The following is a 6,068-nucleotide window of genomic DNA, read 5'->3' as shown; positions in this document are numbered from 1 at the left end:
AATTCAAAGGTAATATCCACACATGAGAAACCTGGCTTTGTCTCCAATTAAAAAAATTTTTAAACATAAATTATTTTACTTTATTTATGTGTGAGAGAGAGATGCAGGTAGAGAAAGAAAGAATGGGCATGCCAGAACCTTCAGCTGCTGCAAATAAACTCCTCACGCATGCACCACCTTGTGCATCTGGCTCACATGGATCCTGGGAAATCAGACTTGGGTCCTATGGTTTTGCAGGCAAGTGCCTTAACTGCTAAGCCATCTCTCCAGCCCCCAAACCTTTTTTATTTATTTATTTATTTATTTAAATTTTATTTATTTATTTGAGAGCGACAAACACAGAGAGAAAGACAGATAAGAGGGAGAGAGAGAATGGGCGCGCCAGGGCTTCCAGCCTCTGCAAACGAACTCCAGACGCGTGCGCCCCCTTGTGCATCTGGCTAACGTGGGACCTGGGGAACCAAGCCTCGAACCGGGGTCCTTAGGCTTCACAGGCAAGCGCTTAACCGCTAAGCCATCTCTCCAGCCCTATTTATTTATTTTGAGGTAAGGTCTCACATTATAGCTGGTCCAGGACTCACTCTAGCCCAGGCTGGCTCCCAAATTGTGACAGTCCTTCTACTTGAATGCTGAACCTGTAGGTGTAACAACTCTGATCACAGAATATCAGCAGAATACTTCTGCTCTCATGGGGGCGGGTTAGACCAGAGGCTCAGTCAAGTCCTGGAGCTAGGTCAGGGGATTCAGCCTCCCAGGCCACCAAGGAGAGCTATGGAGTGGATGCTGACCACTACAGGCCATCATGAGCATGTGAAACCCCACCATGTCCCTTTGTAGGAAGGAGCAGTGGGGCACCACACAGCCAGCAGGAGATGGCCCGTGGTCTGAACCCAAGTGGGTTGGTTGAGTATTCACCATGATGTCTGGCTCAGCACTGACAGACAGATCTGTGTAGAGCTGGGAGTAGCAGCTGATTTAGCCAGAGACGTGGGTGGCAAAGCCTCTTGGGGTTAGCATGGGTGGACAGGGCGAGGCAAGCACATGGTTAATATCATCACCGGTGAGGTACAGACCCTCGGAGAAAAGGCAAATTTCCATTTCATTCCTGAAAGAATCTTTAAAACCCAAACTCAAATCAAAGAGCAAAGTATAATAACTTCCTCTGGGCAAATTTATAATTAATCCTGGATTAATTGGCCTTAATGAAGTTGAATTAATTACTGGCTGTTTGTGAAGAACTCTGAACCACCCAAGTACAAAACGGCATTAGGAAAGCAGAAAGGAACCAGCATCACATCCGCAAGGAGAACAAAGCCCAGTAATCGCAGCTCTGCAGGCCTCTTCTTCTAGTGGCGTTCTCACTGCCAGGCTGGCCTGCGTGGCTGGACCGTGGGATCAGTGCCACTGCTGCGGAAGTGGACCCTCCCCAGCAGGAACACAGGAGTGTGCCCGTAGTACATTTGGCAGTGGCAGACCCAGCAGTGTTCTCAGTGTGCTCATGAGGAAGGGCACCAGGCCACCTGCCTGGTCTAAAGCAGCTATATGTAGCAGTAACCTCATTGCAAGGACTAAACACCTGATTGAAGCAGCTTTTAGGAGGAAAGGGTTTATTTCAGTTTACAGGGTTTAAAAAATATTTTATTTATTTATTTGAGAGAGAAAGAGGTAGAGAAAGAAAGAGGCAGATAGATAGAACCAGTGAGCCAGAATCTCTAACCACTGCAAAAGAACTCCAGATGCATGTGTCACCTTGTGCATCTGGCTTTACGTGGGTACTGGGGAAATGAAACTGGATCCTTTGGCTCTTCTGGCAAGACCTTAACTGCCAAGTCATCTCTCCGGTCCATTTATTAAAATATATTTATTTATTTCCAAGCAGAGAGAGAGAAAGGAGAATGAATGAGAATGGGCAGATCATGGCTTCCAGCCACTACAAGCAGACTCCAGATACATGTGCCACTTTGTGCATCTGGCTTCATGTGGGTACTGGGGAATTGAACCTGGGTCATTAGGCTTTGCAAGTAAGCACATTAACTGCTGAGCCATCTCTCTAGCCCTCAGTTTACGGTTTTGAGGGTAAGTTTCATCATGGCAAAGAAAGTATGACATGAGCAAAGGCTGGGCATCACATCTTGTCACATCAGCTTGGAAGATGCAGCAAGAATGACCTGGCACTGAACACCCAGTGGGCTGGACTAATCAACTTCAAGGCCCGCTCCCAGTGACACACCTCCCCCAGCAAGGCTCCATCTCCCCAAGGCTCCATCCACTGGGTATGGAGTATGAGGCTTTATCACCACTACCTGAGGCTATGGGGGACATTTCACATCAAACCACTACATGGTGGTGCCCTGTGAGAAGCCACAAGGCAGCCACCTTGTCCCTGTGAGGTGAGGGCCTGCTGGGAGTGGGAGGCATCCTTGAGGAAGAAGAGTCAGAAAGTGACCTTGGAGCCTTTAGTTGTCAATCACCTGAGCCCCAGAAGCCAGCGAGACTATCCCTTGACTTTCTCCTTGTATTTATTTGATTTTGGAAACACTGGTAGAACACACAGAAGTTCTAACTACAAACAGTTTGCAGCCAGAGCCTGGGCTTTGAACTCTACAGTGGGCCATATTGCTGTTGTGTTGTGTTTCATTTTGTATTGTGTTGTGATTTTTTTTTTTTTTTTGAGACAAGCTTTTTGGTAACCTACCAGGCTGTCCTTGAACTTGCTATGTATCCCAGGCTGGCTCTGGATTTCTGAACTTCTCAAAATGCTGGGATTACACCTCCAGTCCCTGGCTAGGAATTCTATTCTTTTTTTTTTTTTTTTTAAGGTTATGAAAGATTTATTTTAAGAGAAAACAGAAGTAAAGCAAAAAATTTCCCAAGCTGGGAAGCTTGGGAGGGAGTCTTAAGAAGGTCACCCAAGAATTAATTTCATTTTTAACAAGTCCATATGAGACACCTACTAGACATCCACAGTGTGTCACAGGCTGCAGAGGTTTCTGAGTAAAGATGTAAATGCAGAGGCAGGGAGACCAGTTAGTGAGGACAGACTGAGAGGACAAGAGGCATGATTCCTTGCACATGCAAATATGGAATGCAGCAAGGAAGCATAACCTTGTTAAACACACTGTTATGCACCTTACACTGTCCCCCCCAACAGCTTGGAGATTGTTCTCAAGTTGCATGAAATCAGCTTCTTTGCCATAGGCTGCCTAATTTTCCACTTCGTGGATAGACCTTTCCTATTTACTCCTATTCCTCTCTCTCTTTCTGAGGGTGTGTGCATGCATCCATGTGTGTGTGTGTGTGTGTGTGTGTGTGAGATACTAGCACTAGAGTTATTATTACTTCTATTTATTCCCCTTGCCCTTGTGTGGTGACAGTGTGTGTGAGTTTGTGTGTGTGTGTGTGTATGTCAGGGCTTTATGCATGCTAAGCACATGCTCTACCACTGAGCCATACCCCATGTCCTACAATGTTTTGTATTAGGAAAAAGTTCAAACATAGGGTGGAAAAAGCCGATAAAATAAGGTGCTTCTCCAATTTCAACAATGATCGGTCAGGGCCATTATACTTTCCCTTTTGTTAAGTTACTATTTTTGGTCGATTTTGATTTGATGTAATTTCAAACTTACTTTAATGACTTTTTGAAGTACATTTAATTTCTTTGCTGAATTTGGTATTGTTACATTATTTTGCAGTTATACACAGCACAGAAGAGAAACACTGCTAGAGAACACTGTGTCAAAAAGATCTCTTGCCTTAGGGTCCACTGGGACATGTCTGGGCCTTCAAAGCCTCCAGAGCCACTTCCTGCAAATGCAAGCCTACTACTGAATGTACGGTCCGTCTCATCACAGGGACAGATGGGCATCCGGGAAGGAGACAGTGAATTTTGCATTTGTCTACCATTAAGTTAAAATGAAAAGCTAAAGGACTTGCCAACACACAGAAGTCAGGTTTTATTAGACTTTGTATTATTGTGACAAAATACTGAGGTGAACAACTTCAAGGAGGAAAGATTTATTTTAGTTCATGGTCTTGTCATCTGTTTGCTTGCTTGCTCCTGTTGCTGTGGGCCTTGGTGGTGACAGGAACATGTGGCAGTGGCTACTCATCTCATGGTGAACAGGAAGTAGGAGAAGGGGATAGGACCAGGGACTAGGTGACCAGTGACAACTCTCAAAGGCACACCCCCAGTGACCTACTGTGGTGGCTTCAGTGAATGCATGTGCCTATGCTTGTGTGTGTGTGTTTGTGTGTTTAAGCAGTAGCAATCTGTCTGCACATAGGTAGTGGTGCATTTATTATTTACCCGTCCAAACTCTTCAGTCCCTTTTAATGATTCCCAACTCAACACAAGCCATAGATTTTTTTTTTTTTTTTTTGCTATGCAGAACTTATATATGGTCCAGTTGCTCCAGAAACTATTATATGTATATATTTTTTTATTATTTATTCATTTGAGAGAGAGAGAATGCATGTGCCAGGGCCTCCAGCCATTGCAAACGAACTCCAGACGTGTGTGACCCCTTGTAATCTTGCTTACTTGGTTCCTGGGGAATCAAACCTGGCCCCTTTGGCTTTGCAGGCAAGCACCTTAACTGCTAAGCCACCTCTACAACCCGCTCCAGAAACTTTTTAAAGTACTGCATGTCAATAACGAGTGGTTTCTAATGAATTTAAACTGCACACGGTACTTTAATACAATAAGAAGTTTATTACTCCTACTCAGTGGTCCAGGGGGCTTTGATGTTAAGTCATACATAATTCTAGAAATACCAGGAATCTTCTTTATCTCAGCGACCATCTTTAACACCATCTCCACAGGGATCACATTGCCAGGTATTGCAGGAACACCAGTCACGAAGTCACTAGTGATGAAGGGTTGAATAACCACAGATCTCGGGCAGGAAGTTTGCTTCTGAAGTGGATCCTAGTCAAAATGGAATGGAGTCAAAATCACAGGTATCTGGCTGATCTTCACCGCATAGCCAGACTTTTTGAGGATGTTATAGTCCTCAAAAATCAGCCTGGCGTACAGTGCTAAGCATCTCTGTTGTCAAGAAAGTGGGAGTAACATCTGTATGAGTTTTTTTCACTGGTGGGCCAAAGACATAGACAACTTTGTTAATGTTGTGACACATTCGAGATACGAAGCCTAGCAAGGAAAATAAGATTCCCAGTCAGGCTCATCTTTAGTGGAGGTCCCCCCCCACATAACTAACTGTAGGACTGCCAGTCACCCTGCCTGTGACCCACAATGTTCTCTTTCTCCCCCACACCTCCACCCCAGGTAGGGTCTCACTCTAGCCCAGGAATTCACTATGTAGTCTCAGGTGGCCTTGAATTCACAGCGATCCTTCTACCTCTGACTCCCAAGAGCTGGGATTAAAGGTGTGCGCCACCATGCCCTTCTCCCCTCCCCCCCAGTTTTAACTGGCAGGAAGAAAGCATTCAGTGAACACAGACTGGTGATTTGCATGAGCTTCTCCTGGTCCTCTTTGGTTGTACAGGCTTTGGCTCTTTGTAAGAGCGTATGAGGCTTCTTCACACTTGCAGAAAAATCAGCTACTATTTTCAAAATGTTGTTTGTTTCTGGAAAGTCTTTACAAATAAAAGGTTCTTCAGCACATATGACTCTGATGGCCAGGCCAGGACTTGGGAAAGGATGCCTGGAAACGAACTCTTCTGGAAGCCCAAGTCCTCTGCCTGAAATTCTCACTTCTTCTTTATGAAAATATTTCAGAGGCTCGATTGCTTTTCCCTCTTCTCTCAACTTCCAGATCAGGTCTGTGTCATTGTGATGTGTTTTGATGAGCTCAGTTTTGCCACTTGCAATAAGGGATTTACCTTGGGCAAGGAAAACCTCCTCTGGCTTCAGATTCATTTCTCCAATTACTTCATTAGCAGTCTTAACAAAAGCATCACCAATGACTTTTCTTTTCTCCTCAAGACTGGTGGTCATGTTTAATGTTTTGCTGAACTTTTTTTCATGGGGTCCTATCTTCATCTGAGATGGGTAAAGCAGTTGTTCCATTATAGAAGGAATGAGCAGCAATGTGCATCACTTTGAC

At 44.7% G+C, this 6,068-nt stretch overlaps 1 pseudogene; it reads right to left on the bottom strand.

The window, feature by feature from the left end:
• Positions 1 to 4,738: 4,738 nt before the first annotated feature.
• LOC101616759 lies at positions 4,739 to 6,068 on the bottom strand (annotated as a pseudogene).

This window comes from Jaculus jaculus, chromosome 6 (assembly GCF_020740685.1).
Source record: "Jaculus jaculus isolate mJacJac1 chromosome 6, mJacJac1.mat.Y.cur, whole genome shotgun sequence".
NCBI classification, from domain to species: domain Eukaryota; kingdom Metazoa; phylum Chordata; class Mammalia; order Rodentia; family Dipodidae; genus Jaculus; species Jaculus jaculus.
This window is presented reverse-complemented; position numbering and strand designations above follow the sequence as displayed.